At 38.8% G+C, this 27,731-nt stretch overlaps 1 protein-coding gene and 1 pseudogene across 1 annotated transcript in view; one reads left to right on the top strand and one right to left on the bottom strand.

Moving 5' to 3' along the window:
* Positions 1 to 27,731, bottom strand: part of CMSS1 (cms1 ribosomal small subunit homolog (yeast)) — a 348,622-nt gene that overhangs the window by 85,061 nt on the left and 235,830 nt on the right. The gene's annotated exons all lie outside the window — the stretch shown is intronic.
* On the top strand, positions 16,078 to 16,190 carry LOC111723274 (annotated as a pseudogene).

The raw sequence follows: 27,731 nt of genomic DNA, 5'->3' as shown, positions 1-27,731 counted from the left end.
TAAAACTCGAGAGTAGAAAAAGCTAAAGAGCTCCTTCCCCTTAAGGCAATAAAAGATTCAATTTGAAAGGGAAAGACTGTAAGCGGTAAAGGGCTGACAGAAAAAGCCAGAAGAGAAAAATCACGGCTAATGAGATACAACCGCTAAGAGGTTAAGTTGAAGCCAGTAAGTGCTATATTAACATGGCAACTCAAATCATACGGCTAGAAGATCAGCTGAGAAATCCCCCAGTTAACATCAAATACCGTAAAAGTGGGAAGCTAGGCTATATCAGGAAAAAACTGCTAAAAGAATACAGAATACTACTGAAAAGAATGCTTTCTCTGTAAATGACCCAGGGAAACAAAGAAGTTTGAATACACTTCCAGGTGTATGCCCCAGGGCAAAGGACTGCCCCTCTCAATTCAAGAATGAAAGAAGTTAAAACATAGTTTCTTGAGTATCTTTTTAAACTATTCTTGGAAAAACAGTATAATTCAATTCTATGCCACGGGAATGCCCATAAGTGTGGTGGACCTGTGAAGCCTCAGAGTTGGAGGAAATTAAACCGACCAAGAGATAACAATAGAGGAAAAAGTAGGTAAGTTTATCCCTTGTTCATGAGAGCTTTAGTGAATTGGCAGTCTCTACAGCTGTGGTGTATAGCGGCACGGGATCAGCCTTACGCTGGCTGGAGAAGGCAGTCGGGAGGGTGCATATTCTATCGTGGACCCACTTACACTCACTCTGTCGCTTCTGCCCGCAGAACACTGGCATGGTGTCTCTCTGCTGAAGATCTTTCTAAGACTACTTCACTCTCAAAGACTCTTTCCCTTCTACTAAAGTAAATAGCTCTCAGGCACCTAAAAGCAATTGTTCCTGAGCAAGGTAGCACAGTGGTCCCTGTCTGGACCTTAGATAAGTCAGTGCCGGAGGCCAACCTGTCCCGGGCCCTGACAAGCAGTGGCAGCGGTGGGCTGTGACAGGGAAGACTCAGTATAGCTGATTTTTAAGACTGTAACTCCAGGAATGAAGACTGTGCAGTGGTAGAGGCGTAGACTAGACACACAGATCCATGAAACAGAACACAGAACTCAGAAATATGCCTGCCTGGTTTTTGACAATAGTACAACAGCTTATTCAACCAAAAAAAATTAGCACTTTTTAACATATGGTATTAGAGTGATTGAGCATCCAAATGAGAAAACATGAACCTCAACCCAAGTCTACTACCTTACACAAACATGAACTAAAAATAGTCCATGGACTCAAATGGTGAAGAGTTCTTAAAGTGTTTTAATCCATAAAAATAAACTGAATTAAATCTTATCAAAACAAAAGACTTGCTCTGTGAAAGGATCCTGTCAAGGGAATAAAAGTTTGGGAGAAAATATTTCCAAATCGCATGTCTTGACAAAGGTCAACTAGAATATCTAGAATATAAAGAACTCTTACAGCTTAATAAAAAAAAAAATCCAATTAGAAAAGGGGCAAATACCATGAGCCAGCATTTTACCAAATGAGTATCCAGAAGACAAGCACATGAACAGATGTTCCACATTAACCATTAGTGGAATAAAAACGGAGAGCAAAAGATCACTACATACCTGTCAGAATCGCTAACATTAAAAAGCAGTGACGCACCAAATGCTGGCGAGGATGCAGAGAAACTAGGTCACTCATACACTGCAGCCTGGCGGGTTTTTAAAAAACTAAATGTGTCTGTAGGCAGTTACGTCAGAGAAACAGAAACTTATATTCACACAACAACCTGTTACGCCAATCTCTATGGCAGCTTTATCTGTAATAGCCCCAAACTGGAAATACTTCAGATATAACCTGTAGAATATTAACTCAGCAAATAAAAGGAACTAGTGGTTTAAAAAAGTAATAATCTAGTGAATTTCAGAAAATTGTGCTGAGTGAAAAAAGCTAACCCTAAAGTGTCACATACTACATGATCCCATTAATATACTGTTCTTGAAATGATAAAATTATAGACATGGAGAATAGAATAGTGACTGGGTTTAAGAAGGGAGAAGGTGTGGGAGGAAAATGGTTATGGCTATAAAAGGTCAACATGAGGGCTCCTTGTGGAGATAGAAATGTTCTGTCTTGGTTGTGATATTCTACTATAGTTTTGCAAGATTACCATTGGGGGAAACTGGGTTAAACAGTACACGGGATCTCTGAATTATTTCCTATAATTGCATGTAAGTCTACAATTATCTCAAAAAATTTAGTTTAAAAATATTTTGTCTTAAACAGAATAAGGAAGATAAGTATCAAAATTTATCCTAAGGTAGTAATAAATCAGTGACTTTAATTTTCTTTTTGATCTGACTTTCTTTTTTGAGATAGTCACCCTTGGTAGAGTGCTATGGCATCACAGCTCACAGTAACCTCCAAACTCTTGGGCTTTAAGCGATCCTCTTGCCTCAGCCTTCCAGGTAGCTGGGACTATAGGCACCTGCCACAACATCCAGGTGGTGGTGGTTGTTGTAGTTGTCATTGTTTGGCAGGCCTGGGCTAGGTTCTTACCCATCAGCCCTGGTGTATGTGGCTGGCGCCCTAACTGCTGAGCAACAGGCAACAAGCCAATATCTGACTTTTTCTAACATGAACGTACATTGTTTTGTTAATTAAAAAGTTAAGAAGACATCAGCTATAAACACAGAACTAAGCTCCACTGACAAAGCTGCCCAACTCAGAATATGTTAAGCTAGGAGTCCCTGTTTTGATTTTGAGATTTCTAAAGGTTCAATGGCCTGTGCACAGTGTTTAAAATGAACTACCTTTTTTCTTCTTAAACTCCAAGTTTTTCCATTCTGTATTCTCTATCTCGAGTTATCCAGTAACCTTGAATCTCTCAGGGTACTTACAAAACCCACCTCAATTTGCGGTGACTTTGGCATTAGGCTGCATCCATACAAAGATAGTTCCGTGCATCCAGGGGAGTATCACATTTACGGACAGCCAAATTGAATGGAATTCGACCAGAAAGTCTCAGCGGTTACAACTGGAGTTAAGTCTGTCTTGTGAAAAGAATAGAACTGCGATTCCCCCATAGAGGTAACAGATTTTTCTGCTTCTTTGAATACAGGCAGATAAGTCCTGAGAACAAAGTAGGAACTCGGAGTATATACATAATTCTTTCTGAAGGGAAACCTTAAAATATAATTTTTCTCAGTGCTTACTATATACCAGGCATTGTTCTAGGAGCTTAACATGAATTAATCTGTTTAATCCTCATAACTGGTCTTCAAACTGAGGCACCATGTACTGGGCATGTGAATGCTTTTGCAAAAAGTACACATGCAAAGGTATTTTAAAGAAATCACTCTTCAGACCTTGACCTTCATTTGTACTTTACTTCTTAGCTCCCTGAGAATCTACCTATATTCATACTGTCCTTTCTACTTTGCTAAAAGGCCAACTCCTCACCTAACACAAATCTTAATATGGCTCACTGTCTCGTGCACCATTGCCTTTGGGGTATATAGACCTTCTTGAACCTAAAATATATTGTAATTGGAAATGCTGCCGGCTGGCGGGACACACGCTTTATCAGGACATCTTCGGCCTTGTGCCAACTATTCAATCAATTATTTAATAACATTAGAAATTACTCTTTTCTACTTCCTAGTAACAAAATAAACTTCGAAAACTATGGAATCTTACATTTAAATTTAAAATATCTGAGGAAGTATGTAGTTTCTCTAAGTTCTTTTGAGAGTACTTTTAAAAAGACTATAAGGACCCAATGAGAAAGACATTCATATCTTCACCCCTGTTTTACAAATGTGACACAAATAAGGTCCAGAGAAGTCAAGCAATTTTCCCTAGAAAACAAAGCTGGTAAAGATCTGGGTTAGGATCTAAACTGAAGAATCTGGCCCTGGAACCTGTGTTCTTAACTGCTATCTGCTGCTACACTGCCTTTAAAGTTTCAATTAATGGGTGGCGCCTGTGGCTCAGGGAATAGGGTGCCAGCCCCATATGCTGAGGTGGTGGGTTCAAACCTAGCCCTGGCCAAAAAAAACTATAAAGTTTCAATTAATATCTACTCAGGCCTGACATGGAATCAGAACAATAATATACCTCTGAGAGCAGATACTGAGCAAAGGATTCTGTCATAAGGAAAATGTCTAGAAAGAACTTTACTTGTGTGTAGTGACACTAGCAGAAAATGGTTTGTTTTCTGATATCGTTATTTTCTTCCAGACATGTTAGACACAGGAATGTGGGATGCTCCAGTGGGTTCACGTACAAGGAGTATGTGGAAATGGAAGAACCAGTATGCTTTTTAAACATAAGTGAGGTACTTAAGTTGGAACACAGATGTCCTCCAAGTGACAGAATAACTTCAGGAGCATATTGTGGGGAGTACTGTAGACCTATTGCTGCAAAGCATTTAAATAGCATCTTTAAAACTGGATGCTCTATCCTTGTTACATCATTGCTGACATTGCTTCATATCTCACAAAACATGAAGTCTTTTCAATCAAATTCCACAAAGTTTACTTATTAAAGCATTTTGGGAAAGAGGGTAGACATGGACGTGCACACATACAGACTTCTTAAAGGTTGAGTTTCAAGAATGACATTTTCCAAATGACCTTGGGTTAAAATTACTTGTAAGACTCAAGTTGCTTTGCAAATGTTTAACCTCTGTACTAAGTTCAAGTTTCTTAAAATATACTTCAGACACCATGAGATGGAATGAAGCAGGCTAGCTCTGGGGAGGATCAGATACACCACATTCCTGGGGTAAGCCGGCCTGTCAGCGCTAGCGCACCTGCAAACAGCATCTAGGGCAGCGGTGTTGAGGTCTCCCTTACTTGACATTTGGGTAGGCCAATTACGTGCATCCTTCTCTTCCCTCTGATGTCAAGCTCAGTGCAAAGCAAGGTCAAAGCAATGGGAAATGCTATAGAGAACATGCATGCAAACCCAGGATGGTCTGCCTGGCCTTGTAAGGGTTGAGGCTGGTGGTGTAGAGGCCCCAGGCAGGGATTGGAGAACTGCTTCACTGTCTACCACGGGAGGCCCTGAGCAAGTCATGGATCTACAGCCTTGTCTTAATCTCAGAGTCCACATAATTCAGAACATCTGAGGTGGAACTGATTTCTCTAAATTTATTAGAAAATGGTATAAGGCAGAGGAATAACCTCTTCCTTGAAAAACCACCATCAGCAAGGCTGAATCCCATGCTTGCATTTCCAGCTGCATTTTTCCAAAAGGTGTTCTCAATTATTTTCAGTGAGCTAATGTTCCCTTGACTATCTTAAAGACTTAGAAGAGCAGAACAATTAAGTTTGAATCTTGAAGAAAACAATAGCCAGCAGCTGCAAGTTATCCCCATGCTAAAAAGATGCCTAGGGCCTTACTGGAAGCGGCAATCAGTACTTCCCAGTCCAGGCAGCAACTGCCCTGGAAAGGCCTCATGGAAGGAACTCAGATGGGGCAGACACAAAGAACAGTAGAGCAAGGAGGTATTCGAAAATGTCGGTGAGGTTTTCTGGGGCTGAATGCACCCCTACTTTTATGAGAAAAGCTTGGCAGACTCTGGTGTGGGGTAGAGGAGGGAAAATAAGTGTATGACTTCTACTGCCCTTGAAGTTTGTTTAGAACTGGCAGAGACCTTAGAGATCATTTGATTCCATTTGTATATCTCACAGCCAAGGAAAGACAAGACTTGTTTCAGGTCAGTCAACTAGTAGCTAGCCAAAAGGAGACCAGAACCCAGTTGTGCCTAGTACAATGTGATACTTAAAAACTCCGTCCAAGGATGGGAGCAGTGGCTCATTTCTGTAATCTCAACACTTTGGGAGGCTGAGGTGGGAAGACCTCTTGAGGTCAGGAGTTTGAGACCAGCCTGGGTAGCATAGCAAGACCTCATCTCTACAAAAATCAAATTAGCTGGGCATGGTGGTACAGGTCTTTAGTCCCAGCTACTCAGGAGGCTGAGGCAAAAGGATTGCTTGAGCCCAGGAGTTAGAGGCTGCTTTGCGCACTGAGCTGTGATGGGGCTACTGCACTCTAGCCTGGTTGACAGATAGAAACGCTGTCCCCAATATTTTTTTTAAAAAGGGCTTTCTAAAACTCAGTTACCCAAGTGATGTCTTTTTTTCCAGATTAAGGAATAATGAATTCATACTTTCTAAATATGCCTAATGCAATTTGTACTTACATTATATCTTGTAGAAGTACCTTTTCCCTCAAAGCTAAGACATCAGCAAAATGATTGTCATCAGATATCATGTAAAGAACCATAAATAGAAGTCTGTTAATTTCAGTCTGTTAAATGACACATGTTTATTTTAGACATGTTTCTGCTTCCTGTGACTTTTTGCTTGACATGAGGCTTTCACCTGTAGGTGAATACAGAAAAATCTTCCTATCTTTATCTCCATCTATTCTTCAGAGCCTTTAATTTCTTATAGAAAGTTCATAAAACTAAAGAAACTTAACTTTGCAGAATATTAGCTAGTAGGAAAGAATGGGAGGACCAAGCAAATCTCCCTGGATGGTTTTGGGGAAAACCCAACTGAACCCTAGTAAAACAAGGATCAACAGACCACTAAATTTCTTGAGCCACTGAAAACAAGGCCTAGACATTGGAATGTGTTAGCCCAGTAGCGTTGTCTAGACCAGTGGTTCTCAACCTTCCTAATGCTGCGGCCCTTTGACACAGTTCCTATGGGTCGCGACCCACAGGTTGAGAACTGCTGGTCTAGACACTCAATGGCCGCACATTAGATAACTTTTTAATCTGGGATACTTCACTGGCAAGGAAATAGATAAAAATAATCCTTGATGTTGCTTTGTAGTACTGGTTCTTTAGAAGCAGAAGTGGGGAAATGTTTTCACCAAAGGATACTTTCTGGAGTAAAGCAGGACTGATTCCTGTACATGTAAACAGTGATAACTGGTACTTCCAAAACATTTGAGTTAGAAGGCCAAAAACCAAAATAACAACAACAAAAAAAAATGTTTGAACCACTGGGGGGAAATGGCTACATTTAATAAATACTCCTGTTTAATATTGTAGTGAATTAAATATACAAAAAAGTAGGGCATATAGAGAAAAATAGTAAATCCCAGAGCATAAGAACATGAAAATATAAATGCAAATTAAAACAAGGAGATACTATTGTTAGAATGGTTCAAAAGAAAATGAAAACAAAGTCAGGATTATTTAAAAAAAAAAAAAAATAGTGGGAGCCATGAAGAGAAAAAGCCATAGAGGAGGAGGAGGAACAGGAAAGAGCAAGAACTTATGTAAGACTTTGGGAAAATTAGTGTTCCAAGAATTTTGAAAATGTATTTTCTCAGAAATCATTATGAAGTCAATGTGCAAAATATTTTCCATAAATGTAAATATTTTGGAATGATCTAGATTTTAGGGATTTATTTTGCTGGCAGAAAGATATCTGCCCATGTATTAGCTGTGCCTTGATATATTATTCCATTTGGCAGTAAGAAATTCATTGCATTATTTTTAATTTGTGGGGATAAATGTGTCTTTATAATGTCTGAGGGTTATACTGGAAACTGTTAATTTTTGATATGAAACAATTTTTCCACATCAGTTCAAGCTCTTGATTTAGAGATGTTCAGGGAATATATATATAATGAGAACCTTTCCTCTTTGCCTCCTCTACCCAACAAGCTCCTAATTTTATTTTAAAAACCTGTAAGATTATATTAAAAAATCTATAGTTGAGAACACACAAAGTCTTTGATCTTGTTAGGCAAAGATTTTCTCTGTATGAGACCAAAAACAATCCATAAGAGGAAAGAAAACATACATAAATGAGACTTCATCAAAATTAAACTTTTCTGCAAAAGATGCTATTAAGAAAATGCAAATCACAGATGGGGGAAAACATCTTGCAAATCATATCTGAAAAACAGACATTCAGAATATATAAAATCTCTAAACTCAAAATTCAAGTTAAATAGGCAAAAGATTTGAACAAATGTTTCATGAAAGATTATACACTGACAAGTCCATGAAAAGCTCCTCAATATTAGTCATTAGCGAAATGCAAATTAAAACAAGGAGATGCTGCTACGAGAATGGCTCAAAACAAAATGAAAACAAAAACCACCTGCACAAAACAAACAAAACCCCAAACCCACTGACAATACTAAGTGTTGGTGAGATTGCTGAGCAACTAGAATGTTTTAAACACTTGTCAGGAATGCAAAAATAGCATAGTCACTGTGGAAAATAGCTTGGTGGTATCTTATAAAACATTACACATTCATTTACAGTAAAGCTCACTAATCCAACTCATAGAGAAATACTCATGAGGGGAAAAAAGCTATGTTCACTTAAAACTTGTTCATGAACATTTATAGTGGTTTTACTCATAATTGTCTCAAATGGGAAACAATCCCTCAACTGGTGAGTGGACAAGCAAACTATGGTATATCTATACGTTGGAATATTAGATAGCAGCAAAAAGGAACAAACTTGGTACATGAGACATTGAGATACATGTATCATGAGTATATGCCAAGTAAAGTAAACCATATTCAAAATGCTGTGTGTCTATATGATATTCAAGAAAATGTGAAATCAGTGGAACAGAAAATAATTAGTGGTTACTAGGGGGTGAGAATGGAGATGGATTAAACAAGACAGCAGTGTGAAATAATTTTCTGGGATCCTGGAAATATTTTGCATTTTGATTATGGTCATGGTTATACCACTGTACACATTTGTCTGAATTACAGAACTACACAGAATGAGTTTTACATGTCGACTTTTTTTTTTTTTTTTGCAGTTTTTCACCAGGGCTGGTTTTGAACCCGCCACCTCCAGTATATGGGGCTGGTGCCCTACGTGTTGACTTTTTAAAGTAAAAAGAATGAGTTAGCCATTGCTCCTATTCCTGATTTTTTATTAAAGTTAAGAGACTCTATGCTAATGGCTGCAATGATCCATAGGAAGAGACATTTTTGGACTTTAAGCTTGTGGGTAGATATCACATTAAAAAAGCTTGAATTATCACATTAATTAAAAAAATGTGAATGTCAACTAGGGGTCAAGTACTGTTTTAAGTGACAAAGAACAGTTAAGAGTAGGACCTTTATTTTTAGGGTGTAAGAACCAGAAGGGACTACGCAAATCCAGAAGCTGAGTCAAAAGTATTTCTCACTAGCAACATTTGTCATTGTCATCATTAATTACTTCATCTAAACAACTATAACTGTGTGGCTGCTTTCCCTTTCATCTGTGGTGGTACCGAAAGATTCCGAGTTGTTCTGCTAAGCAGTCTATGGCAGGTCAGATTCCCCACCAGTGCCAGAAAGGAAAGGCAACTGTGCTATGTGCTTTATGCGGGTTTGCTGCGGAAGGTGCACCTTCATTTCATTAAAAGCTATTTTATAACTTGGAGGAAACCAAATGTCAAGGTTAGCTCTCTAACATGAATCATATTTTATTCAAATACAGATGTACTTTTGAACTACAGCAGCCATTGGAATAAACTGTCCAGTGACTAAACTCATGACCCTCTATATTAAAAGTGGTAACCTTTATGCCAAAGAATCTAACCTGGACCTAAGCTATGCATTAAAATCCAACTTGGGAGTCTATTACTCTTCATGAAAAAGTAACCACCTCCTGTGCTGCAATGGAGGTCTCCTGAGAAACACTGAGTGAATAAAAGACACGTGTAACTTCTTTTATTAGGCCACTTAGGAAGGGTTTATTAACACAGCATAGCTCTGATTCCCAGGTGACAGACAAAAACGACGGGACACGGGAGCTCCTGAAGAACAATTCAGAAACATTTCAGCTGGAGGACAGGCACTTAGATGTGGAAAGTTAAAGTTTGAGGATGCTATTTACCTGCATCTTAGAGCTGTGCTGAGATGATGGATGGAAGAGGACCACAGGGACTATGGTGCTAAGGGAGAAAGGGATGGGGACACTTTTTGTTTCTGAAACAAAAGAGGAAGGAAACTTTGGACTGACAGTTTTGAGAAATTACAAATGCAAGGGCAACATATGTATAACTTACGATTAATAGTAAAACTCAGTCACTTTTCCCTAAATGTGGAAATGGTAAGAAATGAGTTCTTAAAGTGGAAAGATAGAAAACATCAGCTCTCTTGGTATAAAATACTTTTTACTAATTTATAATCACACTACACTGTATAAGCTATTCTAAAACATTAATGTTCTCTTCAGGCAAACTTGAAGTTACCACTCTGGCTGCACAGTCACTTTAAATGCTTAAAACAATTCCATCCCCAGTAATTCTAATTCAATTGATTAGGGTGGTGGTGTGATTCTATCGACCAGCTAGGGCTCTGAACCACTGTGGTAGGGGATATGGCTTGTTTAGGAGAATCAGCCGAGATGTTCATCATACATATATATCTAAAAGTGTGCTATAGTCCAGGCACAGTGGCTCATGCCTTTAATCCTCACACTTTGGGAGGCCAAGGTGGGAGGATTGCTTGAGGCTAAGAGTTTGAGACCAGCCTGGGCAGACCCCAGCACCTGGCCTCTACAAAAACAAAATAATTATTAGCCATAAAATAATTGCCAGGCATGCTGGCACACACTTGTAGCCTTAGCCACTCAGCCGCTTGAATGAGGAGGATCACTTGAGCCAGGAGGGGGCTGCCACTGTATTCCAACCCGGGCAGCAGAGTGAGACCCTGCCTCTTAAAAAAAAAAAAAAAAGTGCCCACAATTTAATAAACTTGATAGAAAAATCTGAAGCAAAAGAGATGAATAGGGAATGTGTCTCTGCATTATAAAATAGTTCTTGTATTCAGCCTTTAAAAGTGGTCCTTTAAATAGTGGCTACTTCATTTGTAATTCTCTAATTGGCTGGGATTGATTGGGGATAGGTAGTTTAGTAGACAAATTCCACTTAAGTAAACAAAAAGGAAGATACAACTCTGAGATAATATGAACCAACAGAAAACTGATTTGACTTATAAACATTGTTTTTATCCGATACTTTAGGAACACAAGTGGGAAAAGTGAGGCCCACCTGGAATATCCATATGCTTATGTTTACACATAAGTGATGATTTCTCTAACTCATGCTTGGGTGGATACGGTAAAACCACATCATTTCCTGTTTATAAAAGAGAGATGGCCACCAGATGATACTACTTTCCACAATATCATATTGTCTTGCAGTTCTTAGTGCTTGCTCCTTTTAAACAAATCTTTGAAGATTTGAAAAATTTTATTCATTACAACTTCTAAAACTTGTGAGTTTACAAGTAGCTTTGATCAGAATTCATATATAGGACCAAAGTAGTTGGGGTGACTTGAGCTTATGAGTATTAATATTTGCATACTTCTGAATGTGTACCATGGGGGGGAGGAATCCTATCTAATGGGTTAGTGAAAAGTAGCAGGTAGGAAACTAACAAGACATTGGCATTAACACTACTTATATATGTACACAAAATAAGAATATGGAGATTCTAGTTAATCAAGGAACAGATAAGAATCTAGAAGCCTTAGAAATGCAGTAAATTAGGTGGGTCTCATGATGTAATACTTAAAAATGAGCTCCTTTCTGCAGGCGTAGGGGTAGCAGGGTAACTAGAATTCTAATATAAGCATTAGTACTGATTTTTCTTATGAAAGGAAGAAATAACACAAATTAACTATGACTTGGAGAAATGTTTTAGTCATCAACTTCAGGACACATAATTTTTACAATTAGCTCACAACCTAACACTTTTGGTCAAAAGCTACTATAGAACTTCTATAACAAGGATCAAAGAAATGGTGATACTGAAATTTTTTAAGTTAAACACTAATCAAAGAAATGTCAATTTAAAATTTTGTTAATACGTTATCCTTTAAGACTGATTATTCTAGTACGTTTTAAAATGTGACAGTATATTACCAACTTTAGGATCAGTTGGTTGTAAGTAGATGGTTCTATATTTGGGCTCTTTATTCTGTTCCATTGGTCTAATGTCTCTGCTTTTATACCAGTGTCGTACTGTTTTGGTTGCTACAGCCTTGTAGTATAGTTTGAAGTCTGGTAAAGTGACGCCTCCAGATTTGTTCTTTTTGCTTAAGATTGCTTTGGCTATTAGGATTTCTTTTTGGTTCCAAATGAAGCATAGAATTATTTTCTCCAGATCTGTGAAATATGACATTGGTATTTTGGTGGGGATTGTGATAAATGTGTAAATCACTTTGGGCAGTATGGACATCTTAATGATTTTGATCTTACTGATCTATGAGAGTGATGTTTTTCCATTTTTTTTGTGTCATCTGCAACTTATTTTCTCAGTGTTTCATCGTTCTCCTTATAAAGATCCTTATAGAGATCCTTTACCTCCTTGGTTAAATGTGTTCCTAGGTATTTTATTTTCTTTGCATCTATTGTGAATGGTATCATTTCCGATTTGACTCTTAGCCTGATGTAATGGGTGTATATAAATGTTATTGATATGTGTACATGATTATGTAACATAAGACTTTTGCTCAATTCCAAGAGTCTCCTGGTGAAGTGTTTGGGATTTTCTAAGCTCATATCAATGAAAACAAGTTTGACCTCTTTCCCAATTTGGATATGCTTTATATCTTTCTCTTGCTTGACTGCTCTGGCAGGGACTTCTAGACTATGTTGAATAGAAGCGGTGACCATTGTCTTATTCCAGTCCTTAGGGGTAATGCTTTCAACTTTTCCCTATTCAGTATGATGTCGGCACTGGGTTTGCCATATATGGCCTTGAAAAACAGACAACAACATACACGGGGGAGTGGGGGCCCTCTTCAGTAAATGGTGCTGGGAAAAGTAAATGGCCACATACAGAAGAATGAAATAGGATCCCTGACTTTCACCATACACAAAATTAATACAAAATGGACAAAGACTTGAATGTAAGGTATGAAACCACAAAAATTCAAGAAATAAAGAAAAACTCTTCTAGATATTGGCCTAGGCAAAGAATTTGAGATTCCAAAGGCAAATGCAGCAACAAAACATGACATAACAAATGGAACTTGATTAAATCAAACCTTCTGTATAGCAATGGAAATAATGGACAGAACAAACAACCTACAGAATGAGAGAAAATACGCACAAACCATACATATGATAACGGGCTTATATCCAGAATCTACAAAGAACTTAAACAAATCAGCAAGAATAAAAACACCCCATTACAAGTGGACAAAAGACATGAAATTTTTTAAATGTATCAGTAATCATTAAAACCACAATGATGTATTGCATTACTCCTGTCAGAATGACCACTACTAAAAGGTCAAAAAGCAATAGACGTGAGTGTGGATGCAGAGAAAAGAACGCTTATACTGTGTTGGTGAACCTGCAAATTAGTACATCCTCCATGGGAAACAGTATGGAGAATCTTTAAAGAAAGAAATGTAGACTTACAGTAATAGGATTGCTGAATCCAATGGTAGCTACTCAAACGAAAAGAAGCCATTTTATCAAAGATACCTAAACTTGAATGATTATTATAGCAAAATGCACAACTGGCAACATGTGGAGTCCATGTAAGAGCCCATCAATTCATGAGTGGATTGAGCAAATGTGGTCTGTGTGTGTATGTGTGTGTGCAGTATATCACCCATAAGAGAAATAATGCCTTTGCAGCAACTTGGATGGAAATGGAGACCTTGTCCTAAGTGAAGTATCTCAGAAATGGAAAACCACCACCTATACTCTCTAATAACTGGGAGCCAACTGATGGGCGCACGTAGGCACAAAGAGTTGTGATGGTCAGAGGAGATCTAGAAAGGGGACAAGGGGAGAAGTGGGGGAGTTAAAACCTACCTATCATGGACAGTTAACTCTATTTAGGTGATGGGGACACTAAAAGTCCTCACTTCAGCATTATAAAAGTATCCATGTAACAAACATTTCTACCCTGTTAATATTTTCATACTCTAAGCAAATACTTGCTGTTTAGCAAAGATCATTTGCTTTTTATGGCTTCAGGGACAATAGGGAAAAAATCTCTCAATGATTATGAGAGTCTAAAACAATTCTCAACTCTTGGTGTACATCAGAATCACTGGAGAGCTTGTTAAACTACAGATTGCTGGGCCTCATCCCCAGTTTTTGACTCAGTAGGCCTGAGGCAGAGTCTAGGAATTTTCATTTCTGATAAATGCTGATGCTGCTGTTCTAGGCAACATGTGGAAAAAACTTACTTTAAAAACTGCTTATCTAGGGCAGCGCCTATGGCTAGAGGAGTAGGGCGCTGGCCCTATATGCCAGAGGTGGCAGGTTCAAACCCAGCCCCAGACAAAAACACAAAAAACTGCTTATCTAAAATAATTCTTTGGCACTTAACTAGTTGGGCAAGATTAAAAAAAAGAAATAGCCCAAGCACACTAAAGAGCAGCTATTTAATTCTTTTGTCAAATATTCTGGAGACTCTTACGTTAAATATCCCGAGGTGTTAAGTCAAACCTCTTGTTTTGACCCTGCCAGGTACTGACTGCCAACATGTCTGACCCTAAACAATAAAAGACACACGTAATTTTTGAGAGTTCAAAATGGCTGCTAAAGGACTGTAATTTCACAAATCCAGCCAAACATATACGTTCCAAACTCCTAGATTAAACTTGAACTTTTTTAAACATTAAATAAAACCACAAAGGCAACAGTTCATTTTCTTTCAAAACCACAGACGAGTGAATTCTGCAAATTGTGGAATGTACTATAATAGGTCATTCTCACAAATTAAACCCAAGTAGTGAATTATATCTCTGCAAACTAGGTGGTGTCTTAAATCAACAGGGTAAGTTTTTGACTATCATGCTGACAAGCAGATTCTGTGACATTTTATGGACCTCACAGAAACAGAAACATGTAACAATAAATTTAAGCAAGGGTATAAAAAGTGGGTTTATGTGGTATCTGTAAAGGCGCCCAAAGAAAATTTGTTGGAGCTTGATTATAACCCAAAACTGGCTACCCTGTTAAACCCTGTTTCCTAGACCTGCATTCTTCTGACCAGAAATGTGAATGATGTGATGATGTTTAGGGCCTTCAAAGCTGGCTCATGTCTCACTCAGATATTACGGGGCAACTTCTTTAAGACATTCCTGGAAATGAACAGCTTCTCAAACCATTATTAACTAGTCATCAGTCTTAAGTTGTAAGTGAGGATCAGACTGAGTTTTTTTTTATCTGTAATGATAAAAAATTTTGACCCCCTTCCTCAAAAGTGCAGAGGAGTTCCTTTAAGTTTTTGCTATACATTATTTGCAAATCCTTGACTATGAATTATAGGAATACCAAATAGTACATTTTTACATGTATAGCTTAGGTCAGTATGTTAAACAGAAAAGATTCTATTACATGTATGAATTCAATGCAGCCCTCTTCGTGATAGGATTCCTCAGTTTACTAGTAATGTTCCTGGCTTGTTATAAACAAGAGGTATTTGTGTATTATGATTCCATTCTAAGAACTCAAAGCAACTGAATGTCTAGAAGCATGCCAATACTTGCAGAACCTTGGAGTACTTTCTGAAAGATGAAGGGTGGGATATTATAAGATATTGGGACAGTCCCTTCTCAAATAGCCTAAAGTCTAAATACACTGTGCCTCACACTCCAAGAGTAGTCCTCAATTGGAGGCAATTTTGCCTCAAAACATCTGACCCTGTCTGGATATATTTTTGATTGTCACAACTGGGATGGTACTACAGGCATCTGGAGGGTAGACGTTTGGCATGCTGCTAAACATCCTACTATGCTCAGGATTGCCCCTGCAGTTAAGACTTACCCAGCACAAAATGTCAGTAGTGCCTCTTCTGGGAAACTCTGCTGTGAAGCAACTAAGAAAAGGTATTTGTAATATAAATAATGAAGAGATGTGATGTATCATAGTAACACAGCTTGACCATCCCTGTAAACATTCTATCATTTACCTGTGTTAATGTATATAAAAAATAATCCCTCTCTACAGAGCTTTTTTATGGCTGTTATAAAATTAAACTATACTGGCATGCAGGCTTCAAGGAAGCAACAGTGAGGGGGCAGAGGCCAAGCTATAAGATCTCAGCCCCAAGCCAAAGAATCTTCATGAGCCATTAATCTCTAAGTTACTGCTCACTCCAGCAGCACATATGCTACAATTGGAACAATATGGAGAAGATTAGCATGATCCCTGTGCAAGAATGACATGCAAAATCTCTAAGTTACCTACAAAGAGATCTTTCTGTACAAGTATACATGGAAGAAAAGGGGTGTAAAGTACAACAAAACTCTTCTAAGAGATTGTCACTGAGAGGCAAGGTTAAAGTCTGCCCAAGAGAAGACAGCGGGTTTTCAAAGAATGCTATTTACCTTCCAAGAACATAAACTGACCATTAGCATATCTGCTGGGTAATAATAAACCAAGGTATAGAACTTGCTTTAAATAAAAGTGAAAATGTTCTCCATTTTTACTAGCTCTTAAAAATGTAAAAGCTAAAAAGATCCATGGGTGCTTAGGCAAAGCTCTGTCTTGAGAGAGGATTATGAACCATGGAGGGTGGCCTGCAGTTCTGCAATTCTTTTCTGAAATTAAGGAACATCATGGGAAGGGCTAGAAATATCAGAATAAGGACATAACACTGGCTATTGACAGTGCCTAAAACAACATCTTCCACATACAAGATGCTCAGTAGATATTACTTGAATAAGTAAATAAGAATGATAGAACTACAAGACTCTTTTCTCTTTTGCAAACATAGATCTAAAACCAATTAATGTTCTTGGTTCATCCTCTTTAGGATAGCTGTATGGGCTTGTTTCAAAGAGATTGCTTTGGTAACCATGGCAGGAAAGCATACACATCTATCCCAAAATAGGACTAAGCAAGGAAAGTCAGTCCATCCCTTATTTGGGTAATAACTGACTGGTGAAACATTCCACATCTATTCTCACAAGCCTTCCAGCTACAATGCAAATAAAGAATTAGCTGATACTGCTCAAGAAATGACATCAGCTCTAATCATTCCATGAACCCCATGAACAGAAAAAAGCAGCAACCCTTCATAACCGACCACTTTCAGCCCTTCTGGAACTGGGGTGTGGGTGTGTGTATGTGGGGTATCTAAGCTGGATTTCTCAAATGTAGTCCACAGGTCACCTATGTCTGCATCACCCAGGATCCTAAATTCAGATCCTGGGCTGTATATTTCATTATAAAATTGGAGTTATCCAGGGTATGCCAAGAACCTGCATTTTAACATGTTCCCTGGGTGATTTTCATGCACACTAAAGTTTGAGAACTCTCTATAAAGGGATAGGTTGCTCAGGGAGAATCAGAACCCTGAGTTATTTAAAACAAAAGTCCTCCCTTCCCTTAGCCAGGTTATGAGAGCCTTAAGAACAATGGCTAGCCTACTCAGCAGAGGGATGGGGTAGAGGTTGAAAGAGGCTGCAGAAGACTCAGCAACGAGGCTGTTACCTTTGTGATGCACCTAATTTCTCACATGGTGAATTCTGATTTGCTTGATCCAGATCCTCTAAGTCACTCTTTCTCTATATGCCTTGGGGATCTTTGATAGATTATATATAACCCACTTGTGAATTCATTATACATTGATAAAAAGAAAAAAACCTGACATCCATGTTTTATTTATGTGGGTTCTTTGGTAAATTATAGAGATATCAAACCTTGTTTTCATTTATTAGGCTATCATAACAGCAGTGAGACACAGAATTTGTAAAATGCCAGTAACTCTCCCCCCCAAATCTGAGATTTGCTATGAGATGAATTTTTGTTCTAAAGAGTGAAATAGGTATTTAATATTTGGGGAGTTCACTTAATCTCATGTAAAATAATGGAACTTCAGAATGAAGAGAAAAGCAGGAGGATTTGGAAGACAGTTCTAATTTCATACCCATACAAAAAACTTTTTATTTTTTGGAGACAGAGTTTGCCCTTGGTAGAGTGCCATGGCATTAGAGCTCACAGCAATCTCAAACTCCTGGGCTCAAGTGATTCTCTTGCCTCAGCCTCTCAAGACGCTCGGACTACAGGCATCCGCCACAACACCTGGCTATTTTTAGAGATAGAATTTTGCTCTTGCTCAGGCTGGTCTTACAAAGAATTTAAATAACCAAAAGTGATAATTGGTAAAAATATGCTTTTTTGTTGACCTGATAAAATCTTTTTTAGATTTTTTAAAGAACTACAAAGTAAATTCTTCTACAAAATAACATGAACATCATGTCAATGTAACCAAGGACATAAAGAACTTCAAATGCAATATTCATACAATCAAGTCAACAAATCTTTACTAAGCAACTATATGGTAAATTAAAGATGGCCACAAATTCTTTGCCATTCATCCTGTCAAAAGGTGGAGACCATTTCCCCTACTTTGAGTCCAGGATGGTCTGTGACAACTTTGACAAATGGAGAACATCAAAAATAACCCTTCACCACTTCTAGGTATAAGTAAGCCTTAAAATAGCTTAGTACTCTCTGGGAGCCAGTCATCATGCTGCAAAGGAGTCTGCACTAGACTGGGAATGGCGAGAGGACTGGATGGTGGGAGTCATTTTGTACGATTCAGCACAGCAGAGCTCTCTGCTAAATGCTACAGCAGAAAGAGCTTGGCTACTCCACGTAGAGAAGAGCTACCCAGTTGAACTCAGTCAATACAAAATAAATTGTCATCAAACGCTGTATTTTGGAGTGTTTTGTTACGTTAGCAATAGAGAACTAAAACAACCACTATGTATTAATTACTGTTTTAAGTCTTAGAACTAAAACAGAACAATTTAGACTGTTTCTCTATTTGCTCTAGATTAATCAGCTCTTAGTTAAAATAGAAGTAGGCTGATAGTAAAGGATGTCTTTCTGGTGGGCATTTAATTTTAATAAGAACGGTTAATTTCTTTCCAACATACTTGGATAATTTGCAAAGTTAATTTATTTGCTCTTCTTTTGGTTGTTTAAAGGTTCTTTAGTTCCAAAGAGTGGAACTAAATTATCAGCAACACAATGTTTGTATCCTAAAATGTTGAGATGAAATTTTTATCAAGCCAGCAAGTATTATTTTTTAAACTCTAAAGCAAGCCAACTCTACAAGTAAAATAACTCATTATATTGGTATAGTTAATAATTTATCTGGCCATTATACTAGAAACTGGGTATCCATAGTTACTATTTTAACAATTCCTTATTTTTACTGAACTTATCTCACTTTGTAAGTTAATTCCCTTGGAGATGAGATGAAGGCTACTTTGTAATTCTTCTACCTAGAATGTTACTCTTTTCCCCTCTTCTTTTGCTTAAATCCTTATGCTAAATGCATACCTCTTTGCATTAACTTTTTTTTTTTTTTTTTTGAGACGGAGCCTCAAGCTATCCTCCTGGGTAGAGTGCCATGGCATCACGCTCACAGCAACCTCCAACTCCTGGGCTCAAGCGAGTCTCCTGCCTCAGCCTCCCAAGTAGCTGGGACTATGGGCGCCCGCCACAATGCCTGGCCCTTTTTTGGTTGCAGCCATCATTGTCGTTTGGCGGGCCTGGGCTGGGGATTCGAACTCGCCACCTTAGGTGTATGTGGCTGGCGCCTTAGCCACTTGAGCCACAGGCGACGAGCCGCATTAACTTTTTAAGCTATAAATTCCTTACAGCCATGGAGCTTACTAGCTAAACACCTTCTCATTTACTCTTAATTTTTTAATCTGGTTGCTGCCTTGAAACACTCCAAGTGAGTGCTAATGTTTCTGCTTCTCAGATTGTAAGAGAGAAATGACTTCTTTAAAAAACTCCATGCGTCAGTTTTGGGAGCTCACACAGATAATGGCAGAACATTTCTGTATGATGGTGTTGTCATTTGCTTAGAATCTATGAACAAAGTGGTGTGAACATCTGTTGTTCCTAAGGTCTTTTCATGTCAAGAGCTCTCCAAGCATCCATTCTTTTTTCTAAGGATGCTAAATGCAAAACACAGCTGTGTGTGACCTTGGGAGACCTAACTAGTATCTGCAAACAAGCTTATGTAAGTGTACCCTGGCCAGCCTTGTTCAAAAGGCCTCTCTCACTAAATGAGAGTTTTGATTTCTCATGTGGAACAGTAAAGGGTCTTCTGGGAAGAGATGTCTCTTGTCCGAACTGTAATTTGAAAAGTAAACTTTCTGTGTGTTGTGTCCTTAACTACATAGGACACAATACTGGGCAAGAATTAATAGCAGAACTGTAACACACTAAGTCTGGATAATTCCCAGTCTGCATAAAAGCTCTTGTTAAACAACTTTATTGGTGACTCAGAAATCTGAGTAGACATTACATTAATAAGTTCCTCAGATGGCACCAATGATAGAGAAGGCAAGAGAAACAGAGGTGGGGCCAAACAATATTAATGGGTCCGTGGAGATCAGAGAAATGGACAATAAAGTACACCAAGAGTTCACTCTGGCAAAATACAATGAAGTACAAGCATCCAGGAAAAAATAACTCAGAAGACTGACAGTCAGTTGGTGGATGAAACCTCGAAAGCATGTCAAACGCAACCGGATAGATACTGCAGCCCGCAGATTAGATAGGGTCTTGCAAGGTAACAGAAATAGTGAAGCAGAAAATGAATGTGAAGCTGCCTCTCAGAAGGCCTCAGCAAGTGCTGAAGATGTTTTTAAAACAAACAACAGCAGCAAAAAAACCCCAGCTCAGTCCTTGGGTCCTAGAGTGTGAGCATCTGGATTTCTGCTTTGCCTTTAAACATCTTTTCAGAAAGATGGAAAGTGCCTTGAGAGGTCTTTAGAGGGGAACGTATTTATAGGGATAAGCATATGATGAGAGATTAAAGGAATGAAACAGACAAACCTCTGCTGAGCAAAGACAAAAAGAAGTATTTAACTCTGATCAAAATTATTGTTCATATTTTAAGGGTCCAGGCAAAATAATTAGCGAATATATTTTTTAGTTATACACATGGCAGATCAGTGAATTTCCTGGGAACGTTAGTCTCATACAAAGCCTAACAGCTGAAAGAAGACTTATGATTACAGAATTTTAGAGAGGGAAGTATCTTAGAGATGATTCATTTTGTGTCTTCAAAATGAAGGTTTGCGGGCTACCTAACTCGAAATTACCTAGAGAAGTTTATTAGAAATGAAGATTTTCAGGCTCCACTCAACTCTCCTGAATCCTAATACCCCAAAGGGATTAGCCTAAGAAGCACACAGAGTTTAAGATAAGTTTATAGATATGGAAAGTCAGAGGCCCAGAGAGAGAAACTGCCCAAGATCAGGCACCCAAACGTCCCAATTTCCAGTCCACAGCTGTTGTTGGGATGGAATGCTCTCAAAATCTATAAACTGTCTTTACTGATCAGTTACTACCACATTGTGTGATTTTTTTTTTTTTTCTGAGAACTTAATTCATATGCTAGATGTTGCTTCATTTTGATTCTTATGTAATAAGGAGGGAGAATGTGGGAAACAGCAAAGACTGCGGTAGGAAGTAGACAGCTTGGACTTGAGCAGGGAGGAGAAATAAGAAATGAGTAACTAGCCTCCTGTGAGGATGACAGAGCATCCACATGCCTGAAGTTAATTCATTGTCTGAACAAAAGGGCCCTCCAGTCCATTCTGTTCCCCGGTCAAAACATGCACTTCAGAAGAAAAGAATTGAGAGAAATGGACCCTGAGGTTAATAAACAGGCTTGGCTTACCCCTGGGGCCTGAACAAGTTCTTGAAAGAGGACCTAGGTGGTTTTAGGAAAGACTATGCCTCCCTTGGGACTAATTCTGAATCTGCTATCTTGGCAGAAGGGACGTGAGATGGGTAAATGGAAAGGCCTTCTCAGGGGCATCGCACAAGGAGAGCACTGTGAAGATATACTCCCAATGCCTAAAACATTTCTAAATATGAAGTGCCCAGGTGAAGTAAAGAACTACATCATGTTCCCTATTCAAAGGCCTTTCTTACAGTTTTAGTTCTCAGACTCTGTTTCGACCATCCAAGAATTATTGTCTAGCGTTAATGAAACTAAACCAAACCTCTCACCTTCCTACCCCTATAATTGTGTGACAGGTTTAGAACTCCATCACCTTTTAGATTCCCTGAGTTGTAATGGGTCCTAACTTCTGCTGTCTTAAACTTTTGGCTGTCAGGAAGAGAAAACCATTTTTAAAAGATCCCAAAGAAAGAAAACTTAACAAAAATAAGAGAATTTCAAAGGACAAATTATGGTCCTTTCTAATGTCTAGGCTTCCTAAAAAAAAAAAAAAAAAAGGTGAAATCTTTGTCTCATTATCATAAACCTTTTCTTCCGTAGGGTGAAGGGCATAGGGATGAGAACCAGATGTGGCTGGTCTCTGTAACCATTTCTGTGGCAGCAATCAGCATGTTCTAGGATTGTTTTTTGTCTTGTTAGGAGTCTGTTATTTGAAAAGTAGCCATATTGCATCGATATGGCCTCTTTTTAGCAAAAACTGGCCAGATAGAGTTTCAGGTTGGCCATTTACAGCTTTGACAGTTTCTATTTAATTAAATCCCTGTAAGGGGAATCTGGGTTTGCTCCATGACAAACCAAAACAAAGAGAACTAACATGGACCAATAAAATAAATCATGAAAAATATGAGGTTAAATGGCTTTATATAAATACAGCTTTACCAAAAAATCATTGTTTTAAAAGAAAATCAAACACTTGACAGAGAAAATTAAAGAAAAAGAAAAAACTGGGGACTGAACTTCAAAAGAAAGGTGGATTCTCAAAGCATATTTTTTATGAATTTTCAAAAAAGGAAAAAGTTCGCCTATTATAATTTGTCAAACATAGTGACCATAGAACAAATTTGCAAAAGGATTTCTGGAACATGAGAGACCGGCAGTGGTAGGACAATATGCATTCAAGTTACATTTAGATTGGAAAAGGCTTCTGGAAAACAGGTTTCAAAGTACAAGTAAATACAGGGAAGAAAGCCTCCAATTTTTTTTTTTTTTTTAATAAAGTCACAACCCTGACATCTTGTCCTTTCCCAGAGTGCCGGGATTCAGTAGCAGAAACCTCTGCCTTGACTTTCAGAGCAGGCTTAGGAAAGCAGCAAAGAGCTCTCCGCAGTCTGTGCCTGGAGGGCCCCAGAGGGCTTTCAGAGTCAGCGCTCTGCTGCTCCTCTGCAGGATAAACAGCTCTGGATTCTTCTTTAATGACAACAGCGTATCAGCCCCCTCTGAGGTTACAGCATACCTAAACAGGATCTGTCTCATATTTTCCAGTTGTGGAGGAGGGAAGGGGGGGGGGAAGTCTCCCACAAATCCTTCCCCGAAGTTAACCAAGGAAGACGACTTGCTTTTTTATTTGCATGCAAGACTGAAAAAAGGGAAGGAGAACTAGTACGCAAAACGTCCCCAGAAGGGAAACAGGAAAACCATTACTTCCTCTGAGAGAACATAAGTGGGCAATCAAAGGGGAAGAGAGGTAATGAATGCAGACCTCTAGAGTTTTAAAAGGAAAGGGATACAAGCTTAAAAAGAGTAAGTTGAGTAGAAAGTGTTCTTAATAAAGTCTTCCTGGTGCCAAGACTCTCAGACGTATCAAACAGGAGGTCCCACGCAGCTTGCACCCTGCTCTCTGCCTGAATATTGATGTGAACACCGGCTGTCACTTTAACAGAGACCAGTAGGCTATTTTTTAGGATCCCTTAAGTTCAGTATTGGTACTAAAAACTTCCTGGCCTTCTTTTTCAAAACTCTAACAAATGTGTTAAATGAAGATATTCACTCTCAGACTCCGGTCTCTTCTATCTTGGGCCAAATTTCCTTAACTGGTTTTGGATCAAAGAGCTGAAGAGAAGACCTCAAGATCTGTTTTCTTGACCTAAGCCTACAAGTACTACTTCCCTCCCCTCAGTCCTCCCACCCCAATATTTCCCAGGAAGTACAGACAAAAATTCTTGCATTTGAATTTAGATGTACACTTTACCAATGTGAAAACTTGCGTCATTTTGGTGCCACAGGCCAGCAAACTTTTTCTGTAAAGGGCTTAAATTTAAAGATTTCACCCTCTGCAGGCTATGCAGTCTCCAGCATAAGAACTCAGCTTTGTGGCTGCAGCATTAGAGTAGTCACAGTTAATACATCAACAAATGGGTGTGCTGGAGTTCCAATAAAACTTTATTTATAAAAACAAGAGGCAGACTAAGTTATACTATGTAATTAACCCTCAGGCTATAATTTGTGACTTTTGGTATTCTCCCCTATCAGATAACAAGGTTCTTAAAAAAGTATAAGGCAGACAGTTTGCATTTTTAAAGAACATACACATTATACTAATTACACTTTGCCTTTGATAAGAATCAAGATATGTGTTAAATGAATGTGCTTTTAAAAGTGCTCTTCAAACATATGCTATCATCATTATTTTCCCTACCCTCAGACAAAAGCAGCCTCAATGTTCACTCAGTCTGGTGAGGTTTTCAGTGACAAGTTAGAGGAAGTGGCGCTGGTAGTTTATGGGAAACGAGAGGATTATTGCTAGAACTAAAGTGGCTCATGGGTCCCTAGAGTCTGAGAACCTTTATTCTTTGGCAAGCTGTCCAATACAAATAACTACACATTATCGAGTAGGGACAGGTGACAAATGCTCGCCCTGTCTGTCCAGTACATATTCTATATTTCATCTGTGCTCATGAAATTCTACACTTCTGGAAGGAACAGATACTTCCTAATTGTTAGAAAGGAGACTGAACTAACCTAGGGCTGGGGTGGTGGCGGCGGTGGTGGAATGGTGGGTTGGTTGACAGTTGGACTGCTGGAGTGGATGCCAGAGAAGGTGTCACAGCTTTACAAAGCCCTGCTAGAAATGTGTGCCATTTGTGAATACTGAGTTGATGCAATCAATCAGAAGAGAAAATCAGAAACCCCATCATTAGGGGTAGAGGGGAAGACAGGACGTGAACCAGAGACAAAAGTTATTTGAGTTCCAAGAATGAAATGAGAACACTTAAAACCGCGCTCAAGTTTGTCTGTATTTGGAAATGCAGAGAATCAACTGGGGCAGGTGGCTATTTAGAAAATGGCCTCCCGTCAATTTAGGCACATTCCACTTCCAGTGGAATAACTTATGGGTTTGGGGCGATAGAGATGAAAGATCTCGGCACATGAGATTTGCAGTGGCCAAGATCAGTGGATCTCTAGTTCAGAGTTTACTGCCTAGTACTTTGTCCTAAAATACGGTCCTTTCAACACTCAAGAGGATTGAGTCCAACATGCTTCTAAGGAACAATGACACTGCTAAGGGCAGGACAGTTATCCTAATGTGCTGTAATAAGCTTGCCACAGGGAAGAACAGTCCTTTGAACCTGGGGGTAGGTAATAGTTCTCTGTATTTTAGTTTAAGTCTGTGGATTAAGACACTGAATTATAAAAATGAAATGCAGTTGATGGGTCACTGCTTTACCCTAAGGAAATAATGATGCTGGGTGTCCCCTAAGTGTTAACCTTGAGAATTTTAGCTACTTCTTCAGATTGAAAACTGTCACAGAGATTCTCTTCAGGAAGAAACCAAAAGCCAGTGGCGGCTGATAGGAAAAAGATACCAGGTGCAGAAAGAAGAGAGAGAATGACAAGGGTTGAAGTCGAGAGGGAAAGCCAGACAAGGAATCCTTTGGGGGAGGAATAGACTTGGCCAGGAAAGGGCAATTTTGGAGCAGGGTAGGAGAAAGGCTTGAATATGGACCAAGAAAGATCTGTCTAGAAGTTGGTTCCAGAGCTCCCAGACCTCAGGACATCAAAGATGGGGGTTGCTGTCATTGGAGCCAGCAGTATGCAAGCCCCACAACCTTGGGCTTTTCTGAACTTCCTCTATCCCTTTTTCCATGTAAATTTCAGTGAATGTTTTGAAACAGAGGCAGGCTTGGGGAGAGGAAACAGTCTCCACTCTGATCACCTTCCCCAAGTGAAGGCCAGGCAAACATGGGGGTGGGGAGAGCTGGGAAGTGAGTACTACCAAGGTGTTCTCGTCACTGTCTTCTTGACCTACAAATTTCTCCATGATATGGAGTAGCTGTGCAGTAAACACAGGCTCTTAATATATGGAGTGGGTGAGGAAAAAAAAAATCAGCATAAAATCTAATTCCTTTTCTCCACTTCCCTAGCAGAAATTGATAGTGATAAGTTTGAAATAGGTAATTGTAAGGACTTAACATAGAAAGCAACTTTGCAAATGCCAGTTCATCCAATAAAAAGATTAGCTTCTCTTTAAAAACAAAACACCTTCTTTTGTAAAAAGAACTTTGCTTACTTGTTTCTGTGTAACTGAACAGCTTAAAAGCAAAACAGAAAAGGGCATTACATAGGAGAGAATTTAGTTAGGAAAATCATACGCAGAGAAAACCACGATGTGGCTGGTGAGAAGTCTTTACTTGCAGGGAACTTTTGATGCAGGGGCAGTAACCTATTACAATCCCATTCTCTTAAACTGGCCCAAAGTTAAGCTGCTAAGTTTTATACTTTGCAATGTGCTTAGGTTGAAAAGTAACCTGAGAGTAAAGCAACATTATTTAAAACTTGAGTTCTAGGAAAAAGCAAGGTACTCAAAATTAGCACTATATTTGTAATTACTTGGTTAGGAGAGAGCAAAAAATAATTTTAGACATCTCTAGCATTTTTACAGTAATCACCTTCTTTTAGTATTATAGAGATCAACTTTCCCCACCAAACTCACAAGGTAGAAACAATTGACCTCCCCTCAAAATCTAATTTCAATTAACATTCTGAAGGCAACACTCACTGTTTCTCATAATAATGGGATTCAGAACCATGCTTTGGCCAAAATAGGAGTGTGCAAAGAGCAGTTAGGATTAGCTGCTTGCCAGTAATTGTCCAAATCCGTGGTACCTTTTTTGGCATAACTTATGGCAGCGGTTCTCAACCCATTAGGAACTGTATTAAAGGGCTGCAGCATTACCACTGCCTTATGGTAATGCCATGTGTGGATCCATAATCAAAGGCTGTTCATTTTTAATGCATGAGTTTTCTATTTGAGGATCAGAAGTTAAATATTATGCTTGAAATGAGAATGAAAAAGGAGAATCTTCCAGTGTACTACAGACTTTAATTGATCTATCAAACATGATTTTTTAAAAGTTTTTTTTCCAAATGAGCTGGAAAATTTGAGAGTCCTCTATATATTGTCTCCAGTGCAGATATCCGGTCCCTCTCTTATGGCAAATCCACTATTTCTGCTTATGCTCTCACAAATGGACTGGCTCTCCACTCTGCCACCCCCACTCACCCTGAATTCTGAAATTTCTGGCAGAAAAGAGATCTGTCAAAACAGGTTACTTGTATTTTTATTGGTTCCTCCAGACCATGACGACATTTCCTGATAGGCAGTGCCAGGAAACTATTAATGTCTGTGAAATAGCAGTGAAAGTTCTTATGAGTATAAACTGTCTGGTGCCCCAGGAGACAAAGTCTGAAGGAACCACTGGTCTTTAGACTGTGACACTGATTCAACGGGCTGCTGTTATCAGAACTCCAAAATATCACTATCACAGGAGAAAAAGGTCTTTATGAAAGAAAGATCTGGGACACACAACTGCCTATTTCCTCCCTTTCTCTTAACCACTCACTTCCCCAGAGCAGAGTAGCTGGGCATTGCTTGGGTAGCTCATGGCTGGCTCAGTTAAGGCTGTTGCACAAATTAGGTAATTCATTCAAGAAGTTAATGGATCCCTTCTCACACAGGATGTGTAATAAGGCCCACACCTGGGCCAGGAGAATGTAGCCTTTCCCACAAAAGAAAGAAT

Source organism: Otolemur garnettii, unplaced genomic scaffold, assembly GCF_000181295.1.
Source record: "Otolemur garnettii isolate 467f Iridium unplaced genomic scaffold, OtoGar3 scaffold00009, whole genome shotgun sequence".
Taxonomy (NCBI): domain Eukaryota; kingdom Metazoa; phylum Chordata; class Mammalia; order Primates; family Galagidae; genus Otolemur; species Otolemur garnettii.
This window is presented reverse-complemented; position numbering and strand designations above follow the sequence as displayed.